Genomic DNA, 16,655 nt, shown 5'->3' with positions numbered 1-16,655 from the left:
AACAAGAAAATACCAACAAAGAAAATAGTAGTGCTGGTTCAAACTAATTCAGCTAGTATTAAATATCAGGAAGGTATGGGTTGGATCAATCCTATTTAAAATGTCAATTCAGTTTGGATATCAAATCAATCTGATTTAAAAAATTAAATAATATAATCTGTGTTGATGCTATTTGGATGTCTGAATCAGATAGTGAAATTGAATGATCTTACTGGGAAATCAGTTCAACTGGGGGAGAAAAAAGACTGTCTGCAGATGCAGAATTGAGTAATTGGATCAACTCAGAGACAATAAATTCATTTTAACAATTTGATCTAATTCAACAATGTGATTTAGAAAGTTGGTTCAATTCAGAGATGTAACCAATTCATCTTCACATCAAATCACAGCCTCAAAAATATAAATCAGTACACAGTGACAGGTGAATGGCGGGGAGGGGGGGAAGCCTTATATCTTGTGCTAGCTCTCTGTTGTTTCCCTATGTTGCCTTTGCAATTGTCTTTGTCACATCCCAGTTTCTCCCACAGATCCTCCAATCCTCCAAAGAAGGATTTTGGGATTACATCAGGGAATTTATGCAGGAAAGGGAGGGTAGCCCCCTGGCACAGCACATAAATTCCACAAGCTCTGGAAGCCCCACAAAACAAAAATAAGAGCAATTTAAACATAGCACAAAACTGAACAGCAAACAGAGTAAGGAATTCATGGTAAAAAAAAAAATTACAAAACAAAATAAAATCACCACAACAGCTTACTATGACTTATAAACTTTTCAGAGAGACAGCAAAGGGTGACCTTGTTCATCTGTCACAGGTGTTTGGCAAATATGGAACAGTCACTATAAAATCTTTGCTTTGTGTCACACTTGCATAAATACTATCAGTCTAGCCTGTGAGTGTATCAGTTCAATCAGGTAAGAGAGTCTTTAATGTTGGAAGTTCCCAGATTCTGCAATGGACAATCTGTGGAAGTGGTAGAGCAAACTTTCAATGTAATTCTTGGACTTTATTTGGAAAGCAGGTCACTGTGTTTTGCGGCAATGGAAGTTGCCACATCATCTTCAGGTGTAGCATAGTCCCATGTTCCATACAAGCCCAGACTGTCACCTTAATGGATACATGTAATGTTTTCTATCAATCCTGAGCTTATGATCTCCTCAATAAAGCACATGGTGCAGCAAATTATTTCTTCAACTATACAGCCACAAGGAAGAACTTCCACAACTTCTTCATCCATAAGGATGCTTCATGTACCAGAAAACCCCAATCATGTTTTTTTTTCCCCCTTAACTTCTTTGAGCTATCAATAGTACCATTAAGCAGTACCACCAAATTCATTTTGAGCAATGTCAAAGAGGAGTGGTGCATGAAGTAACACATAATGAGATATGTTATATCCAAACAGAAATAAGTAATAGTGTCCAAAGTAAAATATAAAAATATTAAAGTAGCAACCGTGGGGGGGGGCGGGGGAGGGGGGAGGGAGACTAACAAAATGCCTTTTTAATAATTATTTTTCTTTTTTTTCTTTTTTCTTTACTTTTTTCCAAAAAACGTTATGTATGTATATGCAATATTTTTCCTTTCTCTTTGTTTTTTGCTTTTTTGGTTACACATTTTGTTTAACCAATTAAAAAAGAGAGAGATGCTTAAAAAACCCAACATTTTCAATAGGTTTACCTCTTTCTCAACAGGAAATAATATTTTAGAAATGACCTCATTGCATTTATGTTGCTGGAGAAGCAGTAAAATAATTTCTTTATTTAAAGATATTGTTCCATTTGGGAAAGAAGTCAACAGATGCATTAACTTGACTCTGAGATTTAATATTTTCAGATTCTATATTCTTTTGAAGTTTATCTCTATCCCATGGGAGTTGACGTCTGGACAAGGAAAATTGATCTTCTGTACCGCATAGCCAAAAGACTTGCGGTTCTTCATTGGAAAGACAAGCATATGGATCCAGCTATTCAGTGGTCTCTAGAATTGATGAATATAGATTAGCTATGAATGACTGTAACAAATCATGGCTTCCATTTATTGATGTATATATGTCTGTAAATATATATCCTGTATGTTTTTGTTTCTTTTTTTAGCTCCCCCACTTCCCTTATAATTTTGTGTATTCTTTTTCTTTATTTTTTGTATTTAGGTGATAAAAAAGAAAAAAAGAGAATTGGCATAGCCAGAAATTTGATCTGTAAATTAAGGACAAATTAAAGCAAGAATCAGTGAATAGAAAATGTAAGTGCAACCTTTTTTTCAGCCTTGTTCTGATTAAAGCTAGGTGCACGTATTGCTTTAATCCATGGTTTGCTTCATCCTTGATATGCTACAAATGACTGATTTTGTGTAACATGCTATACAAACTATGTATAAGTCACACTATCCAAAAACCAACCAACCACATTGTGGCTTAGCAATTCTTCTTCTTTCGGTATCTCCCTTTACTACAGCAAGCTGAGTTGCTGGATTCCATGGCCAAATATAGGCGCTTCCATCACCTGCCATATGAAGAGAGGATGTGCCCCAGCCATCGAAGATATTGCTCATGTTTTGTTTGACTGTCAGCTCCATGCCCCTTTTAGGCCTAGATATTTAAAATCCCTACTTGAAAGAGCAGCCCACTGGAACCTGAATCACAGATTGTCCTATTTCCTCCTGGGCTCTCATGTATACATTGTGAGCAGAACTGCTAAGTTTATAGACAAGGCAGTTCAGCTAAGAACCTGTTATATTGGACTGATTGGGATACCATGTAAAGGTGATGCATTTATCTGAATGTTTTGTATTTACTACATACGTGTTTTATTATTGCATTTTCTTTTATCTATTTTACCTTGAAATTAGAACCTGTATCTTACGTTTACTTTATTTTCTTTGATATGGTCATAAGACCAATCAATTAATAAACTACTACTACAGCAAGCTGATCAACCCTGGATGAGGACAGTCAGCCCCTAACCAAATTACCATTCTTAATGGAAGAAGGCTCTAGAAATTTTGCATGTTTTCTCTTAGTCTCTGAAATTCATTATTAGAAGAAAAGTCAACATGGCAGATTTTATATATCGATACAAGTCTTCTGTGAACTTAATGTGAACTGTACTTCTCTATAGCTCTTAGAATTTTATGACAAAGAAAGTAATTGCTTGCAGGATATTGGGTTTGCCACTGATATAACACCACTGGATTATTGACAAAAGACTCAGCTAAAAACAGAGTTGTATTAGGTGCTGAGGGTTATTGTCTAGTATAGTCCCCAAGCTGTGTGAAATGTCAGTTAGTTGAAAATTGTAATTATCTCACATTACAACATAAACTGTTTCATTCTAGAAAATGTCCTGCTCTTAAATTAATAGTCATTGATCCCCAAGCTATTTCATGAATTCTCTCCATCCATTTCTCAAATGATTCAGCTTTCAGTCTTTGGGATAAATGAAAAAAACAAAAAAAACAAAAAAAAACCCCCCCCACCCAATTCTGTCATTTGTATTGACCACAATTTAATGACTGGTCTACCCTCCCTGTTTAGATAAAAATAGGTCTATCCATCTGGATGACTTTTGGCAAGTTTTGCCTCAAAAATATTCAGAGATAGATTGGGTTTATAATCTATATTTCAAAAAGGGATCACAAGAATGATTAAATTTATTGTCCTTTTCCTGCTAAACAAAAAGATTTGGCCATTTAAGTGGCAGTGTACCTGGAAAACATTTGATGAATTTTTCTCATTGTTTATTTTAAACTTGCTTTTGTCACCATGTATAGAAGTAGCTGTGATAAAACTTGATATTTTAATGAACTTGATAAATATTAATACAATGCATCTAATAAACTTGATACTTTAACTTATTTGGTACTACTATGTTTTGTGTCTAGTTACTGAAGATGCATTAGACATTTGACTGAACCCAGCAAATGCTGCTGGGGGTGGGAGATCAGAAGCATGACATTGCTGCTAGCATGAATGATTAAACTTTTGTTTGTATACATTTGTGTCCTCTTTTCAATATATAGTGAAAAGGATTTCAACAATTTCCACTTTCATTGGAAAGTTTCTACCTTCTAGCAAACAAATCTATTTCTTTTTAAACCTGAAGTAACTTTTCTCCACAAATATCTTTCTCTGGACTACAGTAGTTATTATTCATTTATATAAATGTAGATGAGACACAAATAAAACAGTGCCATTGTCTCAAAGTACAGACAAAAGGGCTTAGAGTTTATATAAAAAACAAACTACCTGTATACGTATATTAATTAACTATACTTTGTATGTGGGAGAGCCAGTGTGAACAGTGGTTAAGGTAGTGCTTAAGTGGTTAAGCCATAGAGGTTCCCTGGGAAATTTTGGGCCAGTCCTACATTCTCAGTCCAAGAGTCTGCATGAGGTAGGTTGAAGGTGTTGGACTAAAAATAAGGAAACCCAGGTTCTAGTCTCCCTCAGCTATGGAAGATCCTGAGTGATACTCTCTTTCTGCCCAAGCTACCTTACCATGTTGCTGTTGTGGGGTGGGGGGGAGGAAATGGAGGCGAAAGTCTATGCCTCCTTGAGCTCCTGTATAGTGTGGAATATAAATCTAATGAGGGCTGAAACGATTGAGAGGGAACAGGGCTTATCTAAAATTCAGTTTCAGTTTCTTGCAAGCGGTCATAGGAAACTGATGGTATTTCTGTGATATTGTATTTAATTACCGTTATGTGCAAGCTGAGTATAAGTTGTGGGGATTGGGGTATTTGCATCCCATTTGTTTCCTGTTTCTCATTAGGGTTCCAGAGGAATCATACAATTCTTGCCAAGTATCTGGCTGCTCCCTTTTCCTATATGCTAGTACAAAATCAATAGGCAAGCTGGCCTTCCTCTCCTTGGCATAATATCACAAGAATTCAGGTTATCACAATCCTTTCAGGGACAGGGAGATGTACCTTTACAGAGCTGACCAAGAAAAACTTGGCTATCCAGGCTGATTCATCCAGTCCTACCTTCACAGTCCTAGATCTGCAACATTAGGAGAAGTGTTAGAGAAAATTTAGATTGTCCACCCACCTCTGGTCTCTTCACAATATTGGGAGAAACTTCAGATATGATCAATGATTATATAAAATCTATTTAAAAAACAATAATGGAAGCCATACGGTAAGAACATTTTCTGCATTCCATCTCTCAACTCTTTCTTAAATGTAGACATTTCTGATACTTTTCAAATCTTAGCTTCCCACTTTTTAAGAACCGAGTATAGAAACATATCTCTCTGTTTCTGTGTTACTGGGATTCTTGCTCCTGAAAGCAAGTTCCAAATTAGTTAAAAAGAAAACAAAACCAAAAACAAGAAAAATGATTCCATACTGGGGGTGAAACCAATAGCACCTCTTTAAGAAATAATGACTAGAAAATATGACCCCGTCCTGGATGTAGTGAATCCATAATAAAGCCAGGGTCACCATCTAATTAAAGCTTCACAGCTAAGAAGAACATAGGCTGAGGAGCTGTTAGAGCATAACATATAAAACTCAGAGCAATAATAAAATATAGGCTTTATGAAGCCTTAAGAAGTGAATCCATGGATGGACCTTTTTGGATCATTAATTGGCTATGTCTGCCTTTGAAGAAGTTTTCTTATCACCCTCTTATATAAGTGAGATGTATGTGTGCATGCAGTATTCAGGTATCTACCAATTTTGCACTTACCTTGTAATTTAACTAAGGGTGTGCATAATCACAGGTTCATATCTGAATGCATGTATGTTCTTTCCTTCTCCTCCACATTTAACTTGCCCCACCCAAATCCCAATATAAAAATTTCCACAGGAAAGACGGCTAGATAGAAATGAGACAGATGCTTAAAATAAGTAATGTTCTATTCTCTGATGCAAGGTAAGCAAAAGAAGACAAATGCTAACTCAGTGTCATTTCCCACAGTTAAGAGAGTTGTACAAATCTTAATGCATACATTTAGAAATTACAGTGGACTACGTGTGTGCGCGCGCATGTGTGTGCATCTGTATACAATCCAAGATTTGCAAAATTAGGAGAAGTGTTAGAGAAAATTTAGATTACCCCCCCCCCCCGCCTCTGTTCTCTTTAAAATATTGGGAGGAACTTTAGATTTTATCAATGATTATATAAAATCTTTTTTTTTTTTTTTAGATGGGAAGCATATGGTAAGAACATTTTCTGCATCCTTTCTCTCAACTCGTTTTTTAAACTAAAATTTAAATTCCATTTCTGATAGTTTTCAAATCTTAGCTTCCCACTTTTTAGGAACCATGTATAAAAACATGTCTGAATTTCTAAGCTACTGGAATTCTTGCTACTGCAAGCAAGTTCCAAATTGGTTAAAAACAAAACACATACACACATGCACACAGACACACACACACACAGAGTCCCATTAAAATCAAGGTGAATGTCCTGCAATAAATGGTGACATGAATGGATGGCTGAGAATGAGAAATTGGGCTTGAATGAGAATTATGACTATCTACTTAGGAAAAAGGTTTGTTTCAAATGCAAGGTTAAGGAGGAAAAAGTGAAAGAAACAAGAGTGAAAATAGAATGACAAAAGGAGAAGTACAAGTCCTATATGAAAAACGTTAGAATATAGATAAATCTCCCTAAAGGATGAATGGGACATGGACATAAGAAAAACGGATAGGAAACCTCTTTGAAACAGAGCAGAGAGATCTTAAGGATTCAATGCTTTTATCAAAAATGGAACAAACTCTACTCCTCTTGTGGTACACAATATAATAAAGCATATGCAAGTTTTCCTTGCGGTGGTGTGACACTGCTTTTGTCATTTGACTTCCCCTTAACACACACACACTCTCTCTCTCTCACACACACACACACACAGACCTACACACTCACACTCCTGGATGGCTCTGGGACAGAATACAAGGAATTGTTTACAGGTGGTCCTTGGTTAACAACCACTCATTCGGTGACCGTTCAAATCTGCAACAGCACTGAACAAGTGGTACTTACAACTTGTCCTGAAATTTCCAGCCATCACAGCACCCTTGCAGTGATGTGATCACAATTCAGGCACTTGACAATCAGCTTACAATGATGATGGTTGCATCAAGCCGTGGTCACTTGATTGCAATTTGTGACCTTCACTGCTGGATTCCCACAAGCAAAGCCAATGGAAAAGCCAGCAGGAAATCAGAACTCACAGTCACATGAGGTCCTTGCTTAATGACCCACACGGTCCTCGCTTAATGACAGCTATGAAGTACAATAGCTATATGCTACCAATAGGGGTGAATATGTGTAGCTCAGGGTTGAACTGTGGAGTCCTTGGGGTTCTCTGAGCTTGGTTCTTTTCTTGCAAATGTTTCATTATGAAACCAAGCTCAGAGAACCCCAAGGACTCCATAGCTATATGCTGCCTCCAGCTTTGAAAACAGGTGGACACCTATAAATTGTATTGACTAGGGAAGAAGGAGAGGGCTGGTGCCTGGTCTTATGGAGTGTTTTCGTTGTGGGCAGCCTTCATGATTCTGGAATCTATTTTGTTGTCTTATTAGAATCCCAACTAGATCTAGGCACAAAAATATGTATGTTTGGAGCCATAAATAAAATGGTGGCTCAAGAATCAGACAGTTTCCTACTATATTTCATGGTTACCCTAGACAAGTACAAGTCTTCATCTGAGCTACTGCACGTACAGCATAATTTAGGAGGGAGAAAAAAAAATCCAATGTTTAGGTATTGTTCAATATTTCAGAATCAGAAATGCTTGCTGATATACTACCAATAGATCTTGATGTACTTTCTGTACTATAATGGAAGATTTTGTAGTTTAAGTTTTATTATTATTAGGTACATTTTAGTCTATTGTATAAAAAAATTAGATTGTCATTATCCCTTAATCACTGTGAGCGATGTGCTTTTTGCTCTGTAGAATTAGTTTTCTTTCATCTACTACCTTTTAAGATCTACAACTTAGCCACTTTTATATGCTGTGAATATGGTTAACATGTTCCAGTAATCATTACTCGGTTAAACTGTCAACACATCAAGAAACTTGATATGCTCTTAGTTAGCTTTGCGAAATTCATTGTCCTGACAATTTGACATTAGCTATTTGTTGTTATCAGTGGCTGGGAAAGAAAGTGTAGCTACTTTGGTTTAGAATACACTTGGAAGGTTCAGGCCAACTGACTGGCCAATGAAGTATTTAAAGTGGGTAGTTGAAAAGTAGCTCTTTGTAAATCACCAGTTCTGTAATAGTTCCACTAAAGGTGACAGGACTATTCCCAGAAGATATGGTCTGGCGTTCTTGGCACAGTATGTTTTATTTTATATTGTTGTGTAGTATATAAGTACAGTTTATGATTTCCTCTCTCCCAAGCTAAGGAGAAAAAAGATTTTTTTCTTTTCTTGGTAAAGCAAAGCAAATAGAGGAAAGATGCTCTGGATGCTTCAAGAGAATATTAAAAGTGTCAGGCCTGCAAGACATCATGAATGGTAAAGCAGCAAAATATGCATGATTGAAGGCACAATAATAATGGCAGGAAATTGCTTCTTTCCATTTTACTGCATTTTGCCTTATTTTATACCTGCAAAATAATACTGTGTTGTAATTTTGCCTACAACACAATGGTTAATCCAGACAAAATGGTTTGTGTATCATAACTCCTATTCACAGGGCTCACTAAGAATATCTTGTTGGCTGAAGGGAAGACCAAGAATATGGACCAGTCTTCCTCCTGGTCCATATCCTCCTGGTCCATATTCAAAAGCTGAGTAGGCATTTCAGTTTTCTTTAACGCTGGTGATGGGACTCAGCCTTCTACCATATTAAAGACAGCTAGCTAGCTTAGGGGTCATCTACACAGTCTGCTTATCTCTACATGAAGATGCTTCTCTAACATTTTGCCTTTATTTCATGACTGCTAAGGCAGGCTAAAGCTGAATTTCTGTGTTTAGTCCTGATTACCCAGTTATTTGCCCAAAGTCCTCCCATGTAAACATTCTAGTATACATAGAGATGGAGCCTTCAGAGATTAGCAGTCTTCTGAGAGAGTGCCCCATGGGACTTTTACAGTAGGGTAGAAGGGAGATCTTGTGGCTTCTGCTCCCTTCATTGTGCAGATTGATTTGGAATCTCCTCTTTCAAGTCAAAGAAGTGTGGTCTATTCAGGAACAAGCAGTTTTTCCCCTCCACTCCACATGCTTCCAGATGCCTTTGCCATACAGCAGCTTAAAGATGTATAGTGTGAGGGACTGACTCCCCTCTAGTCCCCTTCTTGTCTAGTCTCCTGTGGCTTGTTGTTTCCTATGCTTGGGGTCTGCAGGGTGCATACAGGGGAACAACTGCTGGTGATGGAGAGTAGTATGGAAAAGACAGCAAGGAGCCCACCAATCACAGCCTTAAAACTACCCTGTATTGAACTGCATATAGCTACAACACTACTGGCCTCCCTACCGTGTCATGATAAAAGTAGGCTATGGGGACATTTTTTAATCAGCATCTCAAAAATGGTAGAAAAGAATTTTGCCATTGCTGCATGTATAAGCCTTTACAGAATGCAAGACAGTCACAGTGAGAACTGATGTCCCCCAATACCAATGTCCCCCAATGTCATCAAACATTGCCTAGCATCAAGGGCAACCACATCACTCTGTGCAATGGTAGGGACCATCTTGCCTATTCACATCAATAGATGTATCTATTGATGTGAATAGGCAGAAAGAAAGAAACATCATGCCAAAGAAGGAAACATAGTTCCTAATGTGCAAGTCAACCTTCAGCGCACATAGAAGTTATTATATCTCGGCCTTTCTTGCTGCCTGGGCACAGCTACTTCCAGATGACTTAAATACATTGTGTGCAGTTAGAAAAATAGAATATAATTGAATTATAATCCATCCCCTTCTACATATTTATGTATTTGAATTTTAGTTTTGCTTTTTCCAAATGAGAACAAAAAGAAGTATTTATGACTTGTACCTGAATAGTAAATACCTAGATTTGAAGCCAGACATTATCTTTTCCCCCATTTTCAATAAGCAAATGCTGTCTTTATAAGCTATTTTAATTCTGTGAATCAGATATCTAAATCCATATCTTAGTTTAAGATAGATTCATACCTAAGAGTCATCTTATTAACTAAAAAAAGAAAGCAAGCCATGTTTAAATTACTAAACAATGAGTGTCTTCTCTCCTGTGTGACTTTGGTTCTAATTAATCTTCAAAATCCAAGGGTTTACTTAGAGATTTTGGAAATTCAAACCATTTATGCAAATTCTAACTTCCCTGAGACTCAGTTCAGTTTGTCAGAAATGTTTAGTATCGAAGCATGTTTCTAAACATATTGCTTTCAAAGGCAATTTCATTCTATATTAACCATTTAATAATAGCTTCCTCATTGTATACTGAGATTTTTTTTTTTCTCCTTGTGTCTTTGTATCAGTATTGACTCCTGGAGACTGCCTGGACATCTCCCTGCAGTTTTCTTGGAAAGATTTCAGAAGTGATTTGCCATTGCCTGCTTCCTAGGGCTGAGAGAGAATTACTGGCCCGAGGTCACACTGATGGCTTTGTGCTGAAAATGGGACTAGAACTCACAGTGTCCCTGTTTCGAGCCTAGTGTCTTAATCACTACACCAAACTGGCTCTCTATATTGAGAAATAGATAGATAAATTTTTCATAAAACTGTCTAGAAATATGTACAGATAATGATATAGATTAAATGTAATTGTTGAAATTACTATGTAAGCACAAGGAAGCAACAACAGAGCAAATTCAATACTTTGAGATCAATAAAGGAAATATGGCTATCATATACCAGTAACAAAATTAGTTAACACTGAAAAGATGAAATGATACATACATGGTTGGTTTGTACAAGCAAAATTAGTGCCAATATCACTATAAGAAGAGAAATTAAGGCTGCATATTACCTTTTGACTGCCAATAGTTTAAGGAGATATTGCCAGTTATATAAATGCTGAGATGTATATGACCAGTTGCCTTACTCAGGATTGTGTATCAAGGGACTTCCAGGGAAGCAATGGCAGATTGAGGACAGCTCCATGCAAGTGGAGCTGATGGCTGTGGTGGAAACAGGAGACGGTGAATTGTTCAGCTCCTCGGAATGCATCTCTGGATTAAGGAGAGGACTAAGATCACCCACAAGTTTACTTCATACAGAGGCTCGCCCATGAAAAGATCATAGAATAGCAATCTCCATCGGGTTTGAGAGCTCTGGGAGCTGGGTGAAAATCATCTTGCCTTGGCTGTGGTTTGGCACCTTCAAAGGGACACTGGGTTCACCCACATCCTCTCTTAAATACTTTAGAAAATTACTTATTATCAATCTCTTGAATATTAAGAACCTTCTAGAGGGCAAGTAGCATCACACTGGGAGAGCTTCTTTCTATCCAGGATGAAATAAGTTTTATGTAAGCTTAAAGATTAAATGGGGGGGGATTAATTTGGGGAAAACAGAAAAAAGCATCTAGAATGTTGATTTTGGAAAGTTAAGGGACCAGATGGACTTGAAGGAATATTTCCTGTAGATTGATTAAAATTGTATAAAAAAATGTATAAAGGTTTTTAAATTAACTGTAAGAAATCCTCCCATGGGTTTTGCTGACTGGAGAATGAACATATGATAAAAGGTGACTTTGAAGGTTGACTAGAGGGAACCAGAGAGAACTAAAGATTACAATTAAAGGAGAAGAGACCTATTAATACAATGGAAACAATATTATTTGACTACAGAAGACATTAAAGCTGTCTGGGAACAATGTATTTAGAAATTACTTTTAAGATTGTCTGCCACTAGAGAAATGGATCTAAACAGGTTACAGAAGAGGAACAGATTTTATAGGATAAAATAGAGACTGAGGCTGATTTAAATGGGATTTGAAAATGGATAAAACAACAGAGTACAAGAGTGATATAGAAGAAGTTGATGTGGATTTGAAAACAGTTTTAAAAATGACAGACTATGACATGGAAAAAGATCCCACAGTGGATTTACAAAGGAAACTGGTTGATGTTTTAATAACTACAAGGGACATACAAATAATAAATCAGAAGAGTGACTTGCCTAGCTTTTTCATTTTGGACTTACAAAAGGGACATGTTAAACTACTGAAGCTATTTCTGAGAGGAGACAAAGAGAAAAAGAAAAGAAACTTGTGGGACACTATTTGTTGGGATTAAAGACTAAGCTTTTTAAAAGTAAATAGAAGGACTACAAAATGAACTTATTTGATCAGGGTTAAAATATATATGTTGTGGTTTCTGATAGCTGTTAATGGAATTTCTTTATGACCAGAACTGAATGACAATGCTTTAAAGATTTGTTTACAACTGAAGAAAGATTTCTTTTGCTTTATCTCTTAGACAAAGTGATAAGATTTATTTTCTTAAGTTTAAAATATATACATTATTATTTCTGGTAGCTCTTAATGGACTTTTGCTGAATAGGACTGAATGATGAGTTTTCATAATTTGTTTATTGATAAGAGATTAATTATGGCAAGAAGAGATTTTTTTATTATTGAAATACTAGAGAAAGTGTTAAGTTATGGGAGTTGTTTATACTTGTCTGGAGGGAGGGGGAGACACTTTTATATTTCTTCTTTTCTTTTCTTTTCTTTTCTTTTCCTCACTTTTTATATTTCTCTTAGTTTTACTCTTTTATCTTTGTATTTGTAAACTTTAATAAAATTATTACCAAAAAAAATAATGTAAGAAAAGGATTGTGTATTGAGCAGCTCTCATTCAGATGTTGATCAAAATCAGCTAACTTCCCTTCCTGCATCATTTGTTGTTAAGTTCCATGTGTGTTGACACTTTGGTCTTTTCAGCATCAGCAATAGTCCACAATATCTACTTTTAGATATTGCCATGTAAATTGAGTCAAATCCTGCTCCTTGAGTTTACCTTTTTTTTAAAAAGTTTGTTTCTGTCTCTTTCACAGGGAATAAAATCATTTGTTTGGGAAGTGGTAAATGGTCTGTCTCTTCCTTTAAATTTTTTAAAAAGTCCTCCATATGGTGACAGAAATATTCTTTCTCTCATTGCTTCTCTCAGAAATATCATGGGACTATGCAACACTGTGTAGTCCCCTGGCATTTCTAAAAGAATGAAATTCCAGAGCTGATTCAAAGCAGTACACTTCTCAAACTGAAGCACTTCCTTGATTAGTCAGACTACATTTCCTCATCCAGACAAAGCATGATAGCTTTATACAGGCCTAGTATGAAATTTACAATGTCCACTAGCTCATGTGTATCTGAAATCATTTCTTAGCACAACTACACACCTGTGTTCAAATAAATATACATTGGGGAAGTTGCATACAAAGGAGGGAGGGAGGGAGCAAGGGAAGGAAGGAATCTATGAAGAACAGTTTCGTGTAAAAATGTATGTATCAATAACAATTTTAGGTTGGTTAGTTGTTTTGCATTTTTAAAAAGACATTTTGTTGGAATGAGACAGTCCTTAAATGATTGTATGCCATATGGTTACAGACCTGATTAGACTGATCCATGCATGATATTATCTTTGTACATAACTTTTGATCAAAACCTTTCTCTTAACCGCTGCTCTTTTTATCAATACCTTACTCTATTGCCTTTACACAAGATTAGATGATAGATAGATAGATAGATAGATAGATAGATAGATAGATAATAGAGATTATTTTATCAGTACTCTAATCCAAAAAGGACATTCAGTTCTTAGACCTAAGAAAGGATATAAATGTTATAAATAAATAATAGTTCTCTTTGTCCAAACTGAACTTGCTAGACCTGTATGAATCTAGCAATTAACCATCTTGCTAGACCTGCATGAATCAGCCATTATTTTATTCATACAGGGGATTCAAGATTTAAAGAAGGCATGATTCAGCTCAAGTCCTTTATCTGAGATGCATCTGAGCTGATTTGAGATTCAATTTAACAAGATTTATCCATAGAATATATTGGAGAAGAATCAAAATCCTTACAAAACTTACAATTTTGGAAGAATGAGATTAAAACAACAGAGTTGGTAGATTCTTTACAGAATCTATCCTGCTAGTTTCAGGTAAATATCTTCCAGTATTTTACCACATTTTTAAATATACCTCCCGGGTCTCCTTTTAAGCAAAGTAAATGATGGCACAATAGCCTCCAAATTACCCAGTGCAGAGTTTACACAGTACTAAAGCAATAAAGCAAGCATCCTACCCAACTGAAAATCAACATTAAAAAAAAAAAAGTTTAAAACATTTTCTACTTTTCCATTTGTTTTCTGGGATGTCATGCTTGCTGTGACACTGAAGGATGACCATTGACTTGCTCTTGTATGCTGGTGAGCTATGCTGGTTCTGATCACTATGTTTTGGGGAGTGCCTGAAGGGCTGGCATAGCGGGGTGACAAACCTGGTCCCTCTCTGAAGTCCTAATCTTTAGTGGACTAGCAGGTTGGGAAGGGCATGTTTGGTAAAGCTCAGGCTCTTCTAGGCAGGACTGAAGAATATTGGCTTGCCTTATGGGGTTATGAGCTTTGCTGCTTCTAATCACAGAGTTAATGTGGGCATATTGGCTTGCAAGCTCAAGACTCTTAGGAAGGGTTCCTCATCAGTGATAGGCCTCAGTTGTATCTGGGTTGTTGCTGTGCTTGTTAGGTAGTTACTTAGCTGAAGTAGCAGAACCAGGCTGGCTCAGTGAAATACAATGCCACAGAGATAGCAGCCTGCAGAGAAAGAGGTTGGCATACAGAATCTGCCTTTTGTAGCCATGGCACCTCCTAATCTCAAAAGAAGGAAAAATTTGGCCTACTTCCTATAAGCCTCAGGGGCACACCTATGCCCTCATTGTTGCAACCTTTAAATAATGCAGAGCACGTACACACAAGAGTGTGCACTTGAGTCAAGAGTCACCTATGAGCTCATATTCAGAGTGCTGAGAGCCAAGTTGAGGTCCCTGTTGTGTGGGTAGGACTAGCAAAGATGTACAGCATTCCGCTAACCCAAGAGAAAGCAAAGTGAAAACTGCCCACATTTAAAAACAAAGCAGAGAGCTGAGATCAACCACAAAGCAGTGTTAGCTTCACCATCCCAAAAGGGAGATCATTTAATGAACGATGAATCTTGTTCGTCTGCTACTGCTCCACAAATGAAGGTGAAGTTGCCTGGTTGCGTATTGTCTGTAACAACCTGGGTGGTGGGGAGATTCCCAGGGATGCCAGGTATAGCCTAGGCATTGAAGAAACAATTTGGGAAAAGCAACAGCCAACCACATGTTATCAGGACAATTACATAGGTACATCCATGAAGTTGACAGGATCTAAGCTAGACTCAAGGGCATCTTTGCCTTTTGACTTGGTTATTATAAATTAAATAGAAACACAGTACCACTCACCCCACTTGGGAAGACTCTTTAGCCCTTCTGCTTGCTCAGCCTTTCTTCTAGGTGCTAAACATTAACAGGCAACCTGAAGGCTGATGTTCTTTCAGAAAGTGTATTTTTAAACAGAAAACTGTCCTATGAGAACTCGTCACATAGCTCTGGTTCTCCAGAGGTTGCTGAGTGACAACTTCCACCCCAGCTTATTATGAGGGGAGATGGGAGTTACAGCTTACTATGATCTAAAAAAAACAAAAAACAAAAAACAAAAACCCACACCAGTTTCACAGCCAGCCAATGGTGTTGTGAGCAAGAGAGCAATTGGGCTCAAATCTAGTTGATATTTACACAACTAGCCATGTTGTTTGGAACAATATTCTTTTTCCCAGAAGAGTCATAGCTATCACTGAAGCAGAGACACTAAGGTCACCTTTTTGATTTAACTGACCTTTATATTTTCTTGTCTCCACATTAATTAGCTCCTGGCTTTCAAGTCCATTTCTGCCCACTGCTTTGGAAAGGAGGTTGACATTATAATAAATTGTGTTTTTCTTTCATTCTTGGGTCTCTTTTTGAAAGAAACAGAGACTCACAACATACACCATAATTGACATGGCTGACCTCTTTCAGAGCTGTCACAAATCACAACCAGTCTGCTCTATTTGTATGTGAGACACATTATGCAGCAGTTTGGCTATGTGAGGCCCCAAAATGAAGTTACTGGAAAAAAAATCAATATAAAGATGAGATTGCTACACTATAGTAATGCAAAAAAGCATAAAAATGAGGCTTTCTACCAGAAAGAAGAGGTATCATGAATTTAAAAGTATGGAAAAGTAAGTGCAGTCCTACACAAAATCAACTTGGACTAGGTTTTTCTGTGTCCCAATTCTCCTGACTTCAGTTTAAAAAGCACCCAAAATTGATCTCAGTCATTATTATTATTACTACTACTACTACTATTATTATTATTATTATTATATCTATTTATATGTCAGGAGCTTGTGTTCATATCCTTGTATGTGTATAACTTCGGTGCTTGTCCTTATAACGTCAGTGCTTGTCCTTTCTGGCCAACAGCGAAACACAAAGAACTGTCAGCCAACAAGTATCACCAACAACCAGTCAACCACTATTTCTGGTCAGTAGTTGTTTTCAGATCAATGCCTAAACACACATCCATTCCTTCTTCCCAGAAATAAAGAGGAATAAATAACCTGTATTTCCTCCTATTTCTGTCCTTGCTACATTGGGAAATTTTATTTGACTTTCAGATTTTGAATACTGA

General features: G+C 36.8%; 1 long non-coding RNA gene across 1 annotated transcript in view; it reads left to right on the top strand.

The window, feature by feature from the left end:
• LOC112541863 (uncharacterized) overlaps window positions 1-3,979 on the top strand; it is a 68,454-nt gene extending 64,475 nt beyond the window's left edge. Inside the window, exons 2-3 of the long non-coding RNA XR_003085811.2 lie at window positions 2,152-2,243; window positions 2,456-3,979. This is a non-coding gene — a long non-coding RNA (uncharacterized LOC112541863). The remainder of the gene's footprint in view (window positions 1-2,151; window positions 2,244-2,455) is intronic.
• The last annotated feature ends 12,676 nt before the right edge of the window (window positions 3,980-16,655 follow it).

The sequence above is a fragment of the Python bivittatus genome, unplaced genomic scaffold (genome assembly GCF_059951505.1).
Source record: "Python bivittatus isolate LINGU-HERP-01145 unplaced genomic scaffold, Pbiv_v1 ctg000060_np1212, whole genome shotgun sequence".
Classification (NCBI taxonomy): Eukaryota; Metazoa; Chordata; class Lepidosauria; order Squamata; family Pythonidae; genus Python; species Python bivittatus.
This window is presented reverse-complemented; position numbering and strand designations above follow the sequence as displayed.